Source organism: Oryctolagus cuniculus, chromosome 2 (assembly GCF_051225735.1).
Source record: "Oryctolagus cuniculus isolate XC-2025 breed Fujian yellow rabbit chromosome 2, ASM5122573v1, whole genome shotgun sequence".
NCBI classification, from domain to species: Eukaryota; Metazoa; Chordata; class Mammalia; order Lagomorpha; family Leporidae; genus Oryctolagus; species Oryctolagus cuniculus.
The window spans coordinates 127,956,559-127,978,642 of record NC_142868.1 but is presented as its reverse complement, the minus strand read 5'-3'; the positions used below and the strand labels follow the sequence as shown (position 1 = coordinate 127,978,642).

General features: G+C 41.1%; 1 protein-coding gene across 4 annotated transcripts in view; it reads left to right on the top strand.

The window, feature by feature from the left end:
- Positions 1-22,084, top strand: part of CTNNA2 (catenin alpha 2) — a 1,277,539-nt gene that overhangs the window by 483,472 nt on the left and 771,983 nt on the right. The gene's annotated exons all lie outside the window — the stretch shown is intronic.

Sequence of the window (22,084 nt, the reverse complement as noted above, 5' to 3'; positions counted from 1 at the left end):
GCTGCATCCATGTGAGGTGATGCCTAGTGCTGGCCGTGGTGAATGGTTGGTGAGTTCCCCCCTCTTCTGCACTCCCGGGTTTGAGAGAATTCTGCATCCATTGGGGGAACAGTGTGGATAAAGTGAGTTCTTGATGTTGCATGTTGAGCCAGGCCTTCAGTAGTGAAGGTAGGTAAGAGGAACACCGCCAGTGTGCTCTCAGGGTTTGAATTCCAGGCTGGAGTATTGTTGGAACACCCAAGGCGATGGTGAGAAAGCCAGCCAAGTCACAGCCCTGCCTCAAGCATCTTACCTCTCATATTCCTGCAGCATAAGTAAACTTATGCAGCTAGCAGCTGTGCAGCCCCCAAGTCAAGTGTGCACCAGCGTTGACAATGAGAGTGCTCCTCTGGCCACACTCTCCAGAGAACAGAGATGTTTAATGAGAACACCCTGTGAAGTAAAAAGCGAAATCTGTTTCCTTTCCATCAACCTTTAGATTCTTTGATTTTTGGAAGACTTGCCCATCTTCCACACATAAAGAATAGTTTTGATGCACCCTGTGGTACCCAGCTGCTTGGGAGAACATCTCTGTAGGACGCTGGATGGCCAACACTGCGGTTTTGGTCTGCACGCTGTATAGGGTACCGCTAGAAAGGTTGATTGCCACTGTCTTCTGCACTGAATGAGATTTGGGGATTCTGTTTGTTTGTTATTATTAACAAAATAGCAACAGAGTTAGTCCATAAGTGTATGTGGAACTTGGTTTTATATTAAGATGTGCTGGTATTTCTATCAAGGAATAGAAGGAAGTGGAAACTATAGGAATCATGGTCATGGTTAAGACCTCAGTATAAATAAATCAGAAAAATGGATGTTCTGGTGAATAGAAATCACTGTGATGAAAGAAGAGTTGATCAAGATGTGACATACAATTTTCAGTGTGGTGACTTGAATCCCGTCAAGTAGAATTTTTTTTTCTTTCAGTGAAAACTCATGCTGATCAGCAGAGCTGTTGGGTTTTGTATCTTGTTGATACCAGGCTGCTGTTTGTCTGTTCAGGATCTTATGGTGCAGCAATGTTTTATGGAAATTTTGGTTTCTTTGAACCTGGTTACAGAAGGGCAGAGTGTTTACATTTCAGAGTGTGCAAATTCTATTCACATGCAAGAATCAGAATCCAAGCCTTAAACAAAGCACCTCCTGCTGACTTTTATATACACTGTACAACACGTAGTAGCTCCAGTCCCTGCTTCTTTGGTGACTTCAAGGTAAACTTGAATGCAACTGCACAATCTCTAAATTCCCTGTCCAGGGAATTCCCTGGATATGGCACTCACTCATTTTTACTACCACAAGATCTATTTATTTATTTTGGTATAGAATGTATCCATTTAAAAGCACATACACATCTATGTCTTGGCTGAGAAGTCTGTTGTAGTTAACAGCAACCAACAAATTAGTCAAACATTCCTGGGCTGTTGCATTTCTTTTTCAATTTTGTAAGCTCTAGTAATAAAGGTATTATCAAATTATCACCCTGCAGGTTTTCATCTTAATGTGCTAGGCAATATCATTAGGATAAAGGCATCGTGAAAGTGGGAATAAAAAGGTTTAGACATTGGCATTTCTGCCATCAAAAATTCTGAAAATCTCCGATAAGTCCCTGATGCTCATTCCACTTATAATGCTCAACTGTGGCTGAAACTGTTCTAAAACCATATAGGAGGGTTCTCAAAGTCTGTGGAAAGTGGAATTAAAAAATAAGTTTGGAAGCAAAGCCTTGAAATCCTTGCAGTTTTTTTCCCCAGAATGTGCATTTTTGGAGTTTTTGAAGACCCCTCTTTGCCATGGTTTCCGAATGTGGTGGAATAAATAGGGGTCAGGATTTAGAGAGCAGTTTTGTCCTAACTGACTAGGAGAAGGTCATCTTCACGGGGCGCGGGCTGTAGGGTAGCCACACAGGCAACGTGGAGCATGCTAGGATACCAGCTGATGGCTAAATATTTCCACAAGTTTATGTTCAAATTAGTGTGTTAGAGTTGAAGATGTAGCATTAAAAGAAACCTGGGTTGATACATACATATGAGGAAGTTAAAGTCACAGAATATACCGTGATAGAGAGTATGGGAATAGGTTTATGAAATTCCCAAGTGGCCTTAAATATTTCTATCAAATTTAATATATATTACAAAATAAAAATATTCTTAAAAATATTGCACTTTAAATAGATGCTCATTATCGTACGTATGTGGAAATTAAGGAGTAGGAAGAACTTCTGTTACAAAAGGACATGTGCTCTATAAATGTTAATTTGGATTAAAGCCATCAGTGTGGTTAGAGTATTATGCTGAGTACTAAAAATAGTTTCAAATTATAATGAACACAAGCACACCTCTGCAGCTTATAATTTCACACAGCTTTTTGCAAAATGTGGCAGTAAACATTTTTCTGCTAAATAAATATCTTGAAAGCGACCCCATGATAGGTGACAGTTAAACATAGTCTCTTATTGATAAGAACTGTGTGATGGATTCAAAGTTAGAATATTTAATTTATTCAACAGGTGTGTATGGTTGCCTGGCTGCATCGTACCGGAATTGGTCTGGGTGTCTGGGAATACAGAAGTGAGCACAGTGTTCAAAGTTCTCTGTTATGGAGCTTACATTCTCAAAGGGGGAGACAGGGGATAAGTAAACAATTGGAGCAGAATGCCCTTGAGAAGGTGATAGTGCAAAGGGGAAATAGAAACCCTGGGAGGCAGAGAACCTGCGGTGCTGCTGTTCATAACAGTGGCCTTGAGAAGGTGGCAATGGATCAAAACCTTTTGGAGGGAGGAAGCGAAATTGCACCTCAGGAAGGTCAAGGTCTCTGCCTGTGTGAGGTTTATCTGAGGAGCTGTGGGGAACCACACTGGCTGTTTTGAGTGAGAGGCTGGTGGGAATTAGTTAGTATCTGCTCTGTGAGGAGGCTTCCCTCTGTGCAAGACCTTATGCCTCGTGGTACAAAATTTGACTTTCAATGTAATGGGATGCGCTGTCTTGGAGTGTGCTGGGCAGAAAAGGCCATGGTTTGGATGTTAAGAACTGGCTATTGAGGTGCAAAGGGTGGACAGCAGGAGGACTGGTGAGGAGGCCCTGAGCCCCAGGGTAATTCATGAGGTGATGTCAGGTAGCAGCAGTAAAAGTAAAGCATCCGAATTAGGATAGCGTTTTCAACAGAGTTTGCTCATAAAGTACCTAGAGAGAAGATTGAACATACAAATGGGCATTGGGCTTTGTTGATAGTTGCAGTGCAATCAGCGGCAACTACTAGGATACCTTTCTTTGGTTTGGGTTGAACACAAAATTCTGATTTACTCAGTTACAGTAATAATTTGTAAATGGCTCACTTGGTAATACCTGGATACTCTCTGCTAGACAGATTGCATTTGATAGGGAATTAAGTAGAAAAATTTTATTTCAAAGTTATAGCACTAAAAATGTCTAAATGTGGCACACATTCTTATAAATATAGAAGCCTTTAAAAATGATATTTCTTCCCTGCACTAAACTATAATGCAGAACTGTGAGGAAAAAAATTAATACTTACTCCAGGCTCTAAAACTATAAATGCAGAACAATAAAGAGACGCTTGAAACCATTACTTCTTCATGCACAATTCACTGTTAGCTTTGATGAGAGAATATGTGCTGAGCAGAGGTGCCTGGATCTTGTGTATGTGTTGTGGTGCTGCTTAACCTGCTTCCAGTTTATATGCATAGACTCTGTGTAGCTCGAAGTTTTTAAAGAAGAAAAATGTAAAAGTATAGTTTTCTTAAACAAGTGTGCAATTAAAATTTAACTGCACAGTGATGGCAGAGACCCTGATGGCATAAGGTAAGTGACCGGTCTCTGCTATGTTAAAATGTGACAGGTTGTTTTTAATTGTGTTTTTAAGAATAAGTAAAAGCATGTATTTTAGAAAATATGTTTGGATCCAACATTTTTCACCTCCCTGAAACATCTGAGTGGATCCCTGGGGTTAACAATTTGTAAACCACTAGTAGAACGCAGGTGTTAAAAGTGCCTGAAGACACACTGATGTGAGAACAAGCACACAGTTTACAAGTCGCTGAAACATTACTGTCACAGCTTTGCTGTTGAGTGGAATTTAGCATAAAGGAAGTTCCTCAGGGAACCCACTTGTGAGGGCTTGAGGACTGAAATCAGGTCTTAAAAGGTGATTTCCAGTTCTGTCCTGGAACCCTGCCCACAGCAAGGGTCCGGTATGCCCTTCCTCAGTACCGTGGGAGTGATGTGTGAAGTGGTAGCAGTGGCAGACGACCTCTGAACATACTGCCTTTTACAGTTTTTTTTTTCTTGGCTTTTATACTGAAAAAAAAAAGTGTTCATGAAAGGTTAAAAAGCACAGAAAGAAACAAATATGCTTAATCCCATCCCCTAAAAATGTTCACTGCTGATAACCTAGTGTAAGAATTTCCAATGTTTCCGAGCTCATAGCGGTGGCATATTTATATACACGTGCTCACATCCACAGCTGTTATGCCTTGATTTAAAAAAAGAGTCATATTGTAAATGGTGTTTTGTAATCTATTTTCACTACTAATATATTGTTACCATCTCAATAAACATTCTCTAACCTTATGTTTACTGGCTGCACAGCATTTTATTGTATGGATATGTAATAATTCATTTAGAAGCAGTTCATTTTGCATGTGTTTTCAAAAGAACAGTGTTGGGAATGATAGCTAGGGCAGATTTTTTGTGCTGGCAGTAGCGAGTTCTGATTGGGACCCAAAGCATGAGTGAGGAACGGAATGAGAAAGGAGTCAGCACACAGCTTCACAGTTTATGTGTTTAGGAGATCACTGTAAAGTTTTGTGCAATCCAGTTTTTGCATGTAAAGGGAGTTTAAATGGCTCTGAGACTACTTCTAAAATTATTTTATGTGTTTTTTTTTTTTGTATTTCAGTGCTTTTCAGTACAAATTTGACTTTGATTTATCAGGGTTTTTCTAAGATGCTGCATATATAGTAGTGCTGAGAGGGGCCTTGAACATCCAATATTCAAGTTTAATATCTGAGTTTGTTCTAAAATGCTAGAGAGAGATTGAGGCTTCTAAAGGTGTCCTCAAAAAGATAACATTGTCATATTGCCAAACTTCTCCCAGATAGGAAGGTTGGAAACGACTGCATTGTTGTTGTCACTGAAGAATAAAGCTAATTGTTGATGAAACATGAAATTTGTTTCCAGTATTATCTAGGCCTTCTCTTATCACTTCCTATTATTATGTAGAAAAGGGATAAAATGGAGAACAGTCAGTTCAAGTTTCTTTATTAAAACATTTGGCTTCAAACAGACTAACAAGTAATACTTGTAAGCCATCTGTGACCTAATATTGCCCATACCTCCCATAATGGCCTCCATTCTAGTGGAAAGTTAAGAGTTTCTTCAATAGTGTGGGTGCCTTCCTTTAAGGGAAAGGGTGCTAGCATCCAGAATTTGATGACGTTTGCCTTGCCTTTTCCTGATTTGCATTTTTGTTCTCCCTGTCTCTGTCCTGTGCTTCACATTGGTTCATTTTCCTCTTCTCTGTTAAATCTGAGCTTCAGATACACTTCCGTATACAACTTTTGCTTTGGTGAAGAATGAGTGTTTCAGTGCATTTTTCATTGGCACTTCTTGCTCACACATTGGAAGAGGCTACTCAGGCTGTCGACCTTCCAGTGATTATAATTATTGCCATAGACAGAAAGGAATGTAATGAGAATCCTTATAAAATTGCAAGACCTTTAGAGAACTTGATAGAAAATGACTGAGATTGTCAGGGAGGTGTGAAGTTGTTCTTTGAAGCTACTCTTCCTTTTTTTTTTTTTTGACAGGCAGAGTGGACAGTGAGAGAGAGAGACAGAGAGACAGAGAGAAAGGTCTTCCTTTTCCATTGCTTCACCCCCCGAATGTCTGCTACAGCCAGCGCATCACGCTGATCCGAAGGCAGGAGCCAGGTGCTTCTCCTGGTCTCCCATGCGGGTGCAGGGCCCACTGCACTCCCGGGCCACAGCAGAGAGCTGGCCTGGAAGAGGAGCAACTGGGACAGAACCCGGCGCCCCGACCGGGACTAGAACCCGGTGTGCCGGCGCCACAAGGTGGAGGATTAGCCTATTGAGCCACGGCGCCGGCCTGAAGCTACTCTTCCAAACAAATGTGGATGGGGAGGAAGTCTTCCGGATGGTACTTTGGACTTCTGTCCTTGAGTCATGGCATTTGCAACTCGTTTGCCTATTTTTCCTCTTAGTTTTCAGTATAACTCTCAGAGATAGCCTGAGACTGTTCCTGGGTAATAGGAACTTTTACATGTTTTCCTTACCTTTCTTATTTTTATATTACTGTGATGCTATGCATTTTCTCATGTGTTCAACCACGTTTGCTCTCATGGGATATCAGAAAGCCGAGAGACTTGGGCACAGGTGGTGGGAGAATGTCCAACCATGCTGGCAGGAAATGTTCCTTGGGGCGAATAATGAGGCTGAGAGTGTCGACGAGATTGTGTCCCACAGAGCACATGTGCACTGGCTCTGAAAGGCGTCCAGAATAGATCCAGACAGGTGGGAGGGCAGTTGGCAGGAGAGGGTAATCTGGACACAGAACCCACTATAGCTGTGGAGCACAGATGTGTTAAGATCCAGGCCCTGTGGGAACATGGACAATATCTTTGGATCTTAAAGGACCCCAAATGGGGGATGATTATCTAAGTGGGAGACTTGCATGCTTTGGGAAGAATGACATGTCATGCACATTTGCTGTTGACTTACTATGAGCTCATGATATACATTAAATGACTTGCTCAGAGGGTCCTAGGATGGACAGATCTCATTGGTTTGTTTCCTTTGTGTTATCTGGTCAACCCTCACACATTCTCACACACCATCTTCTTGGGAAGAAGAGCCCTTCCTTCTGAAACCTGATTCCTCCCCGCTTAGGAGTTTAGCTAAGGTTTCATGTTTCTGAAGCTATCTGTATCATGGTTCAGATTCCTGTTTATCACTTGTGTATGACATGACCTTAGCAACATAGCAAGCCTAGCTGAGCCTCAACTCTCTCAGCTGTAAAACAGGCAAATAGGATCTACTACATAAGAGTACTTCAACCTCAAATGAGATGTCAGTCAGAAAGCTCTTTGTCAAACTCATATTTGCTACCTTATCCTTCCCAATGCTCTTATTTTCTTGTTCTGATTATTGACCTTGAATAAAAACCCTGTGCTGGAAAGGTCACTGATGTCTCTTTGGAGATAAGAAGTACAGATAGATGCGGTAAAGGAAGGCTTCATTAGATGTGTCTGGTACTCCTCTTCTGGTCTCCAAGTGGCCAAAGAAGTGTTTGGTTGTGAGACTTCCTAGAGGGAAATTGCAGAAATCTCTAATTATAATTATTGCCAAAGACAGAAAAGAATGTAATGAGAATCCTTATAAAATTGCAAGACCATTAGAGAACTTGATAGAAAATTGCTGGGATTGTTAGTCCCGGGAAACTAGAGGACTAAACAATAGGAGAATCAGACCTATGAGTTATTAGAAGTTGAGTTCAGTAAAAGGAAGACCTCTCATCTTCTAGCTTTGCAGGTTCTTGAGGTTTCTGGTAGAGGTAGGCAAATGGGGACTTATCCAGTTCCTGTAGGTCAAGGAAGCCATGGGGAAAATTCCTAATGTAACATATTTATATGATCTTCTACAGCCATGAATTCTGATTCCGTAGGGAGTGGTCATAGAGTTAGAATTGCTATTAGTAGTGAGAGGCTAGAAGCTGTCCTGTTTTGGAACCTAGATTTACTTTGAATGAATCAGTGTGATCGTCTAGGATGTATACTTTAGAAGCTTGACAAACACTTGGCAAGCTCAAGGATCTGCTCTGGGGAATTTCCTTTTATTGAGAGTCTCCTAAAAGTTCACAGGGATCTAGCAATGAATTTATTAGATGGTGTTGGGATATGGCCAGTCAGCAGAGGTGAGGCCCAATGTCTGGCAGTCTATTCAGCAGGAAGATTTTGGAAAAGCAGCCTTGTCATCAAAAGAGTTGAGCGGTTTTAGTTCTGTATGAATTCAGTGTGAGTGATGAAGGTCACACGCTGTTGCCTCCTTACAGCAGACAAAGTGCATGGAGTACCCAGTATTCTTCCTCCTTCCCCCTATCCTTCAGTGTTCTCTCTGCCTTTCCCTCCTTCCTTCCCCATCATTCTTCTACCAGCTGCATACCTGGGGAAATTCTTACAAATTCTTTCGGATGCATGGATGAATTCACATGAGTGCAAGAGACTTGCTAACCGAAGAGAAACGAGAATGGAGTAGTAAACTAATGTATGCCTATGGATTTCTCATGGCCTACACTTGTGTGTTAAATGGAGCATATGTACAAAGAACAGGAAACAAAGTCTGGTGACCCAGCTAGATGGCCAGTCCAGTTTTGGACCTCAGAATAAAGCCTGGATTCCCATATGTTAGCACCATTAGGGAATGAGCTAAGAAAACAAAACTCCCTTACAAAGAGTATAAATGGGAAAATATGTTGTCTTGGATTTTAAAAAGGTAAAAAAGAATCTCCTCCTCCAAGAATTGTTATCTACAACTCACAATCACTCAGCTTGAGAGTCAGAAATTATATTCCATCATGTCTAAAGGTTACCCAGAATTTCTTTTAAAGGCTTTCTGAGTGGTGGGTTGCCAGATACCTGGTAGAAGTAAATGCCAGTGTTCTATGGAAGAATCCACTTCAAACCAGACTTCAGAATATTTCCAAGTGACAAGGAACAGAAATTGACATTCCAGAGTCACTAATAGCAAAATCTAACAAGCCTCTATGAATGGGAGTTGACATATATATATATGTCATGTATATGTCATATGTGACATATATATATACACACACATACATACACATGTGTGTGTGTTAGACCAATAAGGGCTGTGCATTGTTTATATTATAAAGTTTTCAAGTGGATTGAAGATAGCATTGGAAATGTAAAGAAGGCACAGGAGACTGTCAGAATTGACCATGCAGGAATGAGAGCTGTGTTGGAAGGCTGTGGGCTTCCTTGAAGGGGTGGGACAAGAGTTATTTGATTGGAACAAGCCAGGGCTAATGAGAAAGTATGAAACAGAGTGATTGAGAGTGTCTACCCTTTGTCCAGATGTAAACTCATGGACCTGCTAATCTCTTAGCAACCTCATAGTTGGATATTATTTAGCTTACCCTTAATGGATTTTTTAAAAGATTTATTTATTTATTTGAGAGGTGTAGTTAGAAAGAGGGAGAGGCAGAGGCAGAGAGAGAGAGAAGTGTTCAAAGTGCTGCTACACTCCCCAAATGGCTTCAGTGGCCAGAGCTTTGGGGCAGGTGGAAGCCAGGAGCCAGGAACATCTTTCAGGTCTCCCACGTAGGTGCAGGGACCCGTGTGGGCCATCTTCTGTTGCTTTCCCAGGTGCATTGGCAGGGAGCTGGATCAGAAATGATGGAGCAGGTGGTGGCTTCACACACCATGCCGCAGCACTGGGCCCCCCTTAATGGACTTCTACAAGAGGTCTTGAAAAAGTTTATTGAGAGTGACATTGTGAAAACAACTATCCATGAATTTTACATTTTTGGTCACCGAAATGAACTTATTTTTTCCATATTCCACAGCTTCTTGGAAATCCCCTCATGTAAGGAACTCTTCTTTCTGACAGAAAGAAAAAAAAATAAGAGATAGAAATGAAAATCCATCTCAACAGCGAGGTTAAGTCCCATCCTTAGAATTCTAGCTCTTTCTTTCCTTGACAAACCAACTCCTTGCTGAATCTATGAAAGTTGGTTCTGAATCATACAAGGTCAGTTGCTAATGATAAGGAAGGGGCACATTACATCAGGAGACGGGAAGGGGCTGCCTTGACCTTGGTCAGTAGCGTTGACTGTTGAGTCATCAGATTTGGCCACCCTGCTTAATGCAGCCTGGACAGCACAATCCATCAATTGATCTTCTTGGAGAACCTATCTGGCATTTCAAGGAAGATCTCACAAAACTGTCAGGGAGAGCAGCGTGCTACACCCCTCCTTTAAACCAATGAGCCTGGATAAAGCTTTTCTTTGATTTTTCTCAAAGTACATGGGTGGTCCAGAACTCTGCGTTTCTTGTTACTTTGAACGGTTTGTTCCAAAGATAATTTCCCAAGGGCCTCCTAGCGTGGGTCAGATGCCACCTTGAGCATCCTGAGAACAGTTTCTCTTGATCGATTTAGGATTTTATTACACTCTAGGAGCTGAATGTTTCAGAGGTAGCAACATCTCCCCTTGGCTCACAGATGCCAGAACACTTTGCTGCTTCAGTGGCTTTGCTCTGATCTCTCTGAATGGGAGCTTCTTTCTTAAACTTTGCATGGTGGATGGCTATTTCTTCCCAAATTTCAGTTTGAATATATTGCTCTTCATACACCAGCCTATTTAAATCTGCTGTAGCATCTTCCATGTTCCATAATTGCCACCCCTCTTCATCTCTTGGTTTGTGGTGTTATTATCAGCGGAGGAGGTAGGGAAGAGGGTAGGAGGGTGAGGGGGAGAAGGGGGCTCTTCAGGAGGAGGAAGAGGAGTATAACCTATATGTTCTGAGTACATTGGGTGCCACATCTTGGACCAAAATGATTCATCACGTCTCTCCTCCACTACTTGGTAAAAATAGTAAGTAAATTAGCTAAGGTCAACTCTCCTTGGCCTCCTCATGCCTCTCTTTGAAGAACTCTAAAGTTAAAGTTTATTTAAGACCTTAGAAGAAACCCACTTCAGTTCTTTCTAGAAAGGCCTGAAATGGTTCCAATAACTATTAGTGGAGATAAAACGTGTACAAAGCACATAACTTGCTTGCTTTTCAGTTTGAAATGTTCAGCTAAGTAGCTCCCTTTGCTTTCTGCCACTGTAGGCAAACTTGTTAGGGCAGGCAGGAGTATCCCTAGGGGTGTATCTGGGGGCTAGGGACAGCTGGGCCATCTTTAGTTCCTGTGATATTCTGTAAGCTGGATTGGGAACTTTGGAAATTACTTAAGTCACCACTTTATAACAACACAAGAGAGCTTGTATATGTGCCTAAAGAGAGAACTCAACAGAAGGCAGAAGTCACAATTCAGCTTTTGAAAATCAGATGCTTGGGCCCTAGGGTTCCAGCCTAGACCACAGAATCACAGCAGGGTCTTTAATCTTTAAGTTTAGCAAGCACACCAGGTGATTCTTAGGAGCCAGCAGACAAGTTAGGAGACCCTGGAGTAAGGAGTCGATGGATCAAATCAAGAATTGATTTAATATGGCATGGATTTAAAATGAGTTTTCTTTTATGTGAGTGGTGATAAATACTTTTGTAAGAAACCATCAGGTGAAATATGTCCTGGAAAATCTTTTAGAGCTGTGTATTACTCAGCCTGGACATTTAGGATATTGGAGGAAACTCATGAAACTGGATGGCTAAACTCCTTGAATTTGTTAGAAATAGACAAGAAAATCTACACCAGCATCTTGCCTTTGAGATACTAAATGAAGAGTTAGGTGCTTTGTCAAAGCTTCGAACTTTTCTATTTCCACCACTCTCAAACTCACCCCTTCCTATACATCTACTCCCCCATTTGTAGAAAGACAATTTATCTTCCTTGGAAGGACTGTGCTCTCAATAAGGCCAGAACTAAAACAGGCAGTCTCACAGAGATTCAAAAATCCTCTTTCTTAACAGCTTAGTCGCTGACTTCAGTTTCTACTCTTCTGATTTGGCTGTGGCAGAGATTTATAGTGGCAACCCAGAGCTTTGCCTTTGCCACCTTGAATTGAGCATCTGCTTTAGGTTCTTTGTGCCGATCCTAGGACACAGTTTCCAAGAGGAAGCCACATCTTTGCCTGCCTTAGAAATTCTTAAATCTGCTTGTGTATCAAAATCACATAAGGAGATTCTGAAAAATATCTATGGCAGAGCTTTACCGCAGTCTGAAAACAACTGCATTTCAGCAAGTTTTCTAGGAGAGCCTCCTGCCTCTGGTCCTGACCAACCATGAATTAGCAAGAGTTGGAAATCACCTGCCTTACTCACATCACAGAATTCAGACAGGTGTCATAGTTTCCATTTCCTGTTTCCTCTAAATGATCCTCCCCCACAGTCTGCCGTGCAACCATGCAGGCGATTTTTCCTTCTTCTTCTTTTTTTTTTTTTTTTTTCCCATGAAGTAACTTAAGAAGAGGACCATGTGAATTTCGCCTCAATAAAAAGTAAAAAATAAGGGACAACAAAAACAACAAGAAGGCACTGGTCTTTTTATGATTTGGTCTGCACATTTGGGTATTGGGAGGAAGCAATGAAGAGATCCATGCAGAATAGACATGCAAATCCTTTGGGAAATGTGTTTTTCTCTGTATCAGTGACACACATACAAATAAAGAGATTGTCCGAATTTCCCCTTCTCCTGAACGTTGCCTTTTTTTTTTTTTTACCCTAGACCTGATTTTGTGCTTCTGATCTCTTCTGTTTTCTCCTTTCCCCTCAATATTAGTTCATCTTCTACCATTTGTAAAATCTGTGAAACCATACCCTTTCCCTAATTTCATTACCTTTGTGTTTTTCTCCCAAGATTCTGGAAGGGTCACCATTATTTTTCCTAAAGGCTCTGTTTTCTGATTTCAAGCCATTTGGATGAAAACAAGTGGCAGGCTGTCTACAAAAAACAAATGGAGGTGGTCCATCCTGAGGTCACGTAGATAGCAATGAAATTGGAGGCCACATCTTTTACTTTCTTCATCGTCACTCTTTATTCTTTGCATTGTTTCATATTTTGTATATTAATGGATGTAGACATAGTATTGTATTTTTATATTCTTTTTTCCCTATTTAAAGTTTTATACTATATATTTCCCATCTTTTCAATGCTATTCCTTTTGTTCTCTCGGAGTTAGATGTTGGACTCTAGACAAATCTTATTTTTGCAAGCATCTATATAGCAATACTAGCAGGACCCTGGCAAAATTCAGATGGAGGGCAGACCAGTTCAGTCCTGGCTACTCTGCTTCTGGTCTAGCTTCTTGCTAATGTGTCTGGGAAGCAGCGAATGACAGCTCAAGTATTTGGGTTCCTGCTGTGCAGGTAGGACACCAGATGGAATTCTCATCTCACCTAGCCAAGTCTGTGGAAAGGACTTTCTCCTTTTTCTGAAAATCAACCTCTAGTTTCCTGGAGCTTGGACTAGGAAAGAAAAATTGGTGGTCTACTTAAAAATATATATTGATAATTAATTGTACTCATTGTGATGTCTTATTGTAGAAAGACAAAATCAACCTAATTAAAATATCTATCATCTCACCTGATTATCAATTTTTTGTGGTTAGAATATTTGAAGTCTCTTCTCAGCAATTTTGTTTTTTTTAACTTTTATTTAATAACTATAAATTTCCAAAGTACAACTTTTGGATTATAGTGATTTTTCCTCTCATAACCTCCATCCCACCTGCAACCATCCCATTTCCCACTCCCTATCCCATCCCATGCTTCACTAAGATTCATTTTCAATTATCTTTATATACAAAGATCAACTTAGTATATACTAAGTAAAGATTTCAACAGTTTGCACCCACACAGACATAGAGTACTGTTTGAATACTAGTTTTACCGTTAATTCGCATAGTACGACACATTAAGGACAGAGATTCTACATGGGGAGTAAGTGCACAGTGACTCCTGTTGTTGATTGAACAGCTGACACTCTTATTTATGATGTGAGTAATCACCTGAGGCTCTTGTCATGAGCTGCAAGGCTATGGAAGCCTCTTGAGTTCACAAACTCTGACCTTATTTAGACAAGGCCATAATCAAAGTGGAAGTTCTCCCTTCAGAGAAAGGTACCTCCTTCTTTGATGGCCCATTCTTTCTGCTGGGATCTCACTCACAGAGTTCTTTCATTTAGGTCATTTTTTTTTTTTTTGCCACAGTGTCTTGGCTTTCCATGCCTGAGAAACTCTCATGGGCTTTTTAGCCGGATCCAAATGCCTTAAGGGCTGATTCTGAGGCCAGTGTGTTCTCAGCAATTTTGAAATATACCATGAGATAACTATACTCAGTATGCTGTGGAATAGGTCACTAAAATATATTCCTTCTGTCTATTTAAAACTTTGCCCAGCATCAGCCTTTTCCCTATTCCCACTCCCTCTCAGCCTCTGGAAACTAATTTTTAGCTCTGTTTTGGTGCCATAAACATTTTTGGGTAGCACATGTAAGTTACTTCATCCAGGATTGGTCTTTCTATGTTGGTAGAAAAGTACATTTCCAGCCATTTTGGAAAAACGCTATGGAGGTTCCTCAGAATGCTAACATTGGAAGTACTGTATGACCCAGCAATCCCACTCTTGGCAGATGTACAAAGGAGCTGAAATCAGTGTGAGACAGGAACATATGCACTCCCGTGTTCATTGCAGAATTATTCACAATTGCCTAGATGTGGAAATCAACCTACATGCCTATTAATGGACAAATAGATTATGGTAATGGAAAATGAGCCAATATGAGGAGACTTTAAAAAGTTCATGGAAAATGGAATTAAAAGGTAAGTTTATTTTGGTACAAAACTTTTTTGAAATCCATGCATACAAGGATCTTCAAAAACTTTATGAAAAATGTGTATTCTGAAAGAACTATGCAAAAATTTCAAAATTTTTGGCACAAAAATAAACTTCTAATTCTGTTTTTTCATGAACTCTTTGAAGTACCCTCTCATATACCCAGTGGAGTACTGTTCAGTCTTGCAAAAGGAAATTCTGTCATTTGTGACCTGGAGATCTAATTGCTTTTAAAATGATTTCAACAAATCTTCTTTGTAAAACCTCACCTTTCTCTTCCCTTTTTCTCCAGGAGGAACTGATGGCTCAGTTTCAGATTCAGGAACCTGAGGCTTTGCAGTGTAAATTGGGTTATTCTCAGGTTCCCCACTATTGGCTAGGATTCAGCTTTCTTAGAAACCTTTGTCTGATATCTGACTTTCAAACACTGCTGTTGTTTTTTTCCTGTTGTCTTTGTCTTCAAGGACAGACACCTTTAAAAGAAAATGGCTTCATGTTTATTACAATGGGTTTTAAGAAAAGAGCAGTGATAAATGTGTATATTAAATCTCCATCTTTTATTACACCTTACTTTTCTTTTAAATCAAAGCTGTAGGTTCTTTGTTTCCCTATGTTCCAGGACCATGTTGTTTTGCAGCCTAATTTAACCAAGAAGATACGCAAAACACATTTTCTAAATGGGTTGAGAACTTTGGATAGGAATAGAGATGATATACATCATGTTAGAATAAAGTGTTTTCTCTCTTTCTCTCTGTCTCTCTCTCTCTCACTATCCACTCTGCCTGTCAAAAAAAAAAAAAAAAAAGAATAAAGCGTAGATGGAGGAATTTGTTCACAGCATTCTGGTGGCTTTGATGTCCATAACATTCCTAATGAATCCATTGTAGAGTTGGTTCTGTTGTAGACCCTGAAGGAAGTATTGTTGTGACTGGTCTTTGATTTTATGTCAGGGAACTATAGAAACAGTATTTATCATAAAATAAAAATTAATTCTTCAGAAACGTTGTTGCAGAGTCTACTGGGTTCTTAATTATTGACTGATTTCAGTTGCTCACATGAAATCATAATATGATCCATAGCACTTTGTTAAGGAAGAATTGAGTCCAATGTTGTTACCTTGATCACTTTATTAGAATTTGATAGTTTTAAGTATCTCTCCCACATATTTAGAGCACAATGCCCCTATAAATGTATATTCCTTTATATTTTCTAAATTTTCTTTTTTAAATTTTTTAAAAAAGTATTTATTTGAAAGGCAGAGAGAGAGAGAGAGAGTGAGAAAGGGAAATGGAGAGAGAGAGAGAGAGAGACAGAGAAAGAGAAGCAGAGAAAGATTGGATGATCTTTTCCTGGCTCACTCCTAAATGGCTATAACAGCCAGGGCTGGGCCAGGCTGAAGCCAGGAGGCAGGAGCTTCAGTTGAGTCTCCCACAGAGGTGCAGGGGCCCAAGGATTTGACTCATCTTTCTGCTGCTTTCCCAGGCACATTAGTAGGTAGCTGGATTGGAAGTGGAGCAGCCCTGACTTGAAGCAACACCCATATGGGTTGCCAGCACTGCAGGCAGCACTTAATCTGCAGTGCCACATCGCAGACCCCTAAAGTTTTCTGAAGTTTACTTAAGTCCTTTATCACTGAATTATTAATCTTCCTCCCAACAATACTATTTTATATGTGACCCCAGCACTTATTTTCATATCCATAAAACTTTAATCAGGTATATAACCTGTTTGTTTCATTTATAAATAGCCACTTTGAGATTTTCATAAATTTACATTTAAAATTCATACCCAGCTGCCTATACAGTGGTAAGGAAAAGAGGCATGAGATATTTAAAATTCAGGGCAGTTGCTAGGGAAGTTCTTGTGATCTATTCTTCATAAATTGTGATTATTAGCATGACAGCTTATTCGGTTTTCCCTAGCAGATTAATCTATTTAGCAAATACTTCTCACTAAAGCAAAGATTATTTACTAGCAAATCACAAATCATTTGACATATGGGTGCATGTTTAAAAGGTGTGAAAAAGCAAAAGTCGTTTAGTTGGGTATGTTAGCTCTGATGCCTGCCCCTGCAGCATCCCCTGTGGTAGAGGAGAAGGAGACAGCGGTGAGTGTGGCTCTTACTTCATTCTACCTCCATTCCTAATTTTCCCTGAGCAGGCTTGATGATAATTTCCTTAAATATTTGAGTTCATGTACAATTTCATTCAGAAAAAAAAATTCTATTGGTAAGGCAATTTTGAAAATAATTATGCCGTCTATTTATATAAGACTTTTGCTGAAAAAGCTCTATAATTGGCAGAGAGGTTCATTGTGAGGTTTAAATTATTTGGATATCTGACCAATCTGGTTATGCTCCTGGATCTGAGGATTATGGTAAAACTGAAAAGCCCAGTGTTTTGCAGATAGGCAGACCAGTCCTGAAGTGTTCAGATGACTACGTATTCTGAGCAGAAAACCTCTCCAGGGGCCAGCACTGTGGCGCAGTGGGTAAAGCCGCCACCTGCGGCTCTGGATCCGGTGTGGGCCCTGGCTGCTCCACTTCCACTCCAGTTCCCTCCTAATATACCTGGAAAGACAGCAGAGGATGGCCCAAGTGCTTGGGGCCCTGTACCCACATGGGAGACCAGGATAAGTACCTGGCTCCTGCCATCGGATCAGCGCAGTGCGCCGGCCGCGGCGGCCATTGGAGGATGAACCAATGGCAAAGGAAGACCTTTCTCTCTCTTTCTCTCACTGTCCACTCTGCCTGTCAAAAAAAAAAATTTAGAATTGATTGTTATTTTTTGTTTTCTCAATCTTGTTTTACTAGAATCTTAATTTGTTAAGTGTTTAGCAGTACAAGGTATTCTAGAATATAAAAGTGATATGATAGAACATTTCCTTGTTTTTCAGCTTTTAAGTGTTATAAGACTATTAGGTTCCTCCCAAATAATAATGAAAAATAGATAGCAAGATAAAAATAGGGAGGTGTAAGTCAGATCTGCAGATTGGCAGGGTCAAGATTGCAGAGGTACCACTGAACTGTCAACTGTCAAAGATGGAGAATGTCCTTTAGGTAGTACAAATGACATCAGGTGAAGTTTGTCATGCAAATGTATATAGTACACTCTGAGCATGGAGAACTGACAGTGTGATTTTAAGTTTTTGTTTTGTTTTGTTTTGTTTTTTGACAGGCAGAGTTAGACAGTGAGAGAGAGAGAGACTGAGAGAAAGGTCTTCTTCCATTGGTTCACCCCCGAAATGCCTACCACGGCCAGCGTGCTGCACCAATTCGAAGCCAGGAGCCGAGTACTTCCTCCTGGTCTCCCATGGGGTGCAGGGCCCAAGCACTTGGGCCATCCTCCACTGCACTCCTGGCCACAGCAGAGAGCTGGACTGGAAGAGGGGCAACCGGGACAGAATCCGGCGCCCCAACCGGGACTAGAACCTGGTGTGCCGTTGCCGCAAGGCGGAGGATTAGCCTAGTGAGCCGCGGCACCGGCCAATTTTAATTTTTTTTTTTTTAAATTACTTTAAGGGGCCAGCACTGTGGCTTAGCAGGTAAAGCTGCCGCCTGCAGTGCCAGCATCCGATATGGGTGCTGGTTCAAGAACTGATTGCTCCACTTCTGATCTAGCTCTCTGCTATGGCCTGGGAAAGCAGTAGAAGATGGTCCAAGTCCTGGAAGAAGCTCCTGGCTCCTGGCTTTGGATCTGTGCAGCTCCGACCACTGTGGCCATCTAGGGAGTGGATCAACTAACTGATGGAAGACCTCTCTCTCTCTCTCTCTCTCTCTCTCTCTATATATATATATATATATATATATGTCTCTATCTCCTTCTCTCTGTATAACTCTGCCTTTCAAATAAATAAATCTTTTAAAAAATGACTTTAAATAGAAAAAAATTAGTTTGCAAAGAAAATTTGTAGTAAGATTATAGAGAGCTAGAATTCCACTTTCAAGCATATTATTCCTGGGTTAGGCATTTGGCACAGCATTTCTCACTGCTTGGGAAGCCTGCATCCGATATTGGAGTGCCTGGATTTGAGCTCCAGCTCTACACCCAGATCCAGCTTCCAGCAAATGAGCACCCTGGTATACAGCAAGTAATAGCTCAAGTAGCTGGGTTACTGTCACCCACGTGGGAGACAAGGATTGAGTTAGGAGCTCCTGGCTTCACCTTGGCCCAGCCCTAACTGATACAGGCCTTGGGGGAGTAAATTAGAACCAGAGGATGGAAGATCAGTCTTTATCTCTGCCTTTGAAATAAATCTATTTTAAAGAATTCATGCTTTAATTTCATGTACAGTTGTGTACTGGACATTTTTTGTTCGTTGGTTTGGTTTGATTTAACATGAGAGTAATAATAGGTGACATATGCAGTGTTTAGGGTCAGCTGCCCTACCTGGCATGGAGAATAGCTTCTGAGAGTGTCGCTCAGAAATAGGAGGCCACGAAGATGTTAGCTGACCCTTACCAAAGTCAAGACAGAAAATCATAGAAGCTGAAGGTAGGGGGAAGACAGCGGGGAGGAAAAGGGAAAAATCATGTCCAAGGAGAAGGATTACAGGGAAGTTGATTACTTATTTGCTTTTTTAAAAAATATTTTTATTTATTTATTTGACAGGTAGAGTTACAGACAGTGAGAGAGAGAGAAAGGTCTTCCTTCTGTTGGTTCACTCCCCAAATGGCCGCTACGGCTGGCGCGCTGCGCCGATCTGAAGCCAGGAGCCAGGTGCTTCCTCCTGGTCTCCCATGCGGGTGCAGGGCCCAAGCACTTGGGCCATCCTCCACTGCACTCCCGGGCCACAGCAGAGAGCTGGACTGGAAGAGGAGCAACCAGGACTAGAACCTAGCGCCCATATGGGATGCCGGCGCTGCAGGTGGAGGATTAACCAAGTGAGACACAGCGCCGGCCCTACTTATTTGTTTTAAAACTGTTTATTTATTTACTTGCAAGGCAAAAAATCAGAGAGAGAAAGAGAGGGAGAGACAGAAAGACAGATTCTTCCATCTGCTTGTTTACTCCCCAAATGTCTGCAATAGCCAGGGCTGGACCAGGCTAAAGCCAGAAGCCAGGAAATCCACCAGGGTTTCTTGCTGGGTGACAGGGGCCCAGGCACTTAGGTCATCTTCCGCTGCCTTCTCAGACACATAAGCAGGAAACTGAATCGGGAGGGAGAAGCCAGAACTCCATTTGGCGCTTCCTTATGCGAAGCCAGAGTCAACAAGCTGCAGCTTAATCCGCTGTGCCACAGTGTCACCGCCTGTTGTTGTTTTTTTCTTTTACAGCAATGAGAGAAAGGAGAAGGAACCAAAAATATTGCTTTTATATTCTTATGAGACATATTTATTAAGTATCCATTTAACTAGCATGACTGTAAGTTGTGAATGATCCAATTCATTTATGATATTATTTTGCAAAAAAAAGCATTTATTAGTCTGTAAAGTCAGTTTTGATTATTTGATATTTCTATGTAAATATTTGTCTTTATTTGTGGCTATTATATTTGCCCAGTAAAACAGGAGTGTCTTTGATTTAATATTTATAGCTGCTAAAACTTAATGGTATGAGTCATGTTGCAGCCCTTCTCGGGCCTGGGTGTGAGTGCCACATCCCAGGATTCACTTACAGCCTGGGTCTCTTTGCCAGTGACTTGCAAGGTAAGCAGGCCACCACCTGCCTTTCTGGTGGCTGTTCTCAGCCCGAGGTAGAAGGCATAATAATTTTTGAGATGTTATTTTTACAATGCAAGACAGTATTTCTTTGTAGGAAAGCTGTGGCCTTAAGAGAGTATACTTATATTTGTTTGGGGTTCAGTGAATCTGCAGGCACGGGCCATTTAACTTTCTCCAACATGCTTTAATTTTCCCTTTTAAGATGCATGTTAGAGAAGGACTGTGAGGGGCCGGCGCTGTGGCTCACTTGGCTAATCCTCTGCCTTGCAGCGCTGGCGCACCAGGTTCTAGTCCCGGTTGGGGCGCTGGATTCTGTCCCGGAAGCTCCTCTTCCAGTCCAGCTCTCTGCTGTGGCCCAGGAGTGCAGTGGAGGATGGCCCAAGTGCTTGGGCCCTGCACGCACAGGGGAGACCAGGAGGAGGAACCTGGCTCCTGCCTTCGGATCAGTACAGAGTGCGGCCGTGGTGGGCATTTTGGGGGTGAACCAACAGAAGGAAGACCTTTCTCTCTGTTTCTCTCTCTCACTGTCTAATTCTATCTGTCAAATTAAAAAAAAAAGAGAAAGACTGTGAGCATGAGATTTCACAAAGTTATCAGGATATGGGCCTCAAAAAGGTCAAGGATCTGCTCAGTGGGCGATCTGTTACCTGGAGCCCTCCTTTAGGTTGTACTGTGTCCTCTGACAGCTGTTTTTAATCACAATGTACTTTATTGACTTAAAGTAATATTTTATTAATCAAGTGTTCAGATATTTATTTGGAAGCCATTCTATACAAAACAACATTTGAGACACTATGGGAAATACAAAATTGAAGAAATGAGCCACTTTCTATACCTTTAAGAAAATCATACCTAGCAGTATCCAGGGATATGCTACTCTGTTCATTATCTCTGATTTCAGATAGCCAAATTTTGAACATTGTGGTTATTCATGACATGACAGGGAATAAAGTATTTTGATGATTAAGATGGATCTCAGTCAGATGAAATTTGATTCATTATTATCCAAGAAAGGAATTATTACCTACCGCAGGAAAATTGATGTGTCTGCACAATTTCCAATCAGCCTGAGGCCATTTCATTAAGCATAGGTGATAGAGGTGGATCCTACAGCGGCTTCCTGTAAATGCAGACTTCTTTGATAGGGTCAGCCCTTCTTTGTTTGGTTTGAAATCCCACTGAGAAATGCTTCTTTTCTTTTGATGCATTATCAGATGATAGAGTTCAACTTAATGCTGAAAAAAAAATATACGGCAATAGTTACAATATTCCTGACCTCTGAATATATATTGTCTCTTCCATAACAACAGAAAATTGTGGAACACATTGTTTAAGAGATGACTTGAATTTCAAGATGCTAAGTCTGTAATCCCTATAACCCTATATGTGGTTATTCAATATAAGCTGTGTAAGGATAACCTAATTTCTTCCTTTGACTGGGAAATATAATAGGTATTGGGGTTCCAGCAAAGCATTTAAACATTTTTAATGTCTCTGGTTAGCTCTTGAGGCATTTCAGTGGGCTGGTCACTGGTCAAATCATCAAATCCAAAGGTAGGTAGTAATTTGATTCCAAAGGAAGATTGATGGCAGTAATCTTCAGAAAGTGACAAGGATGCTACTCAGAGAGACTTAGCAAACTGGAGAAGTTTTGATTAGGAAAGACAATGGGAACAAGATAACTGTTTTCAAATATATGAAGAACACTCAGGTAGAGAAAGAGAGAGGGGGGGTGCCGCTCCCCCTCTTCATGGAGGAACGACACAGGACCCTGCGCTGTTCTTTCGTCTGCTCGGCCCTCCCGGGTTTGCTGCTGGTTCTTCCCGGGTTGGCTACTGTC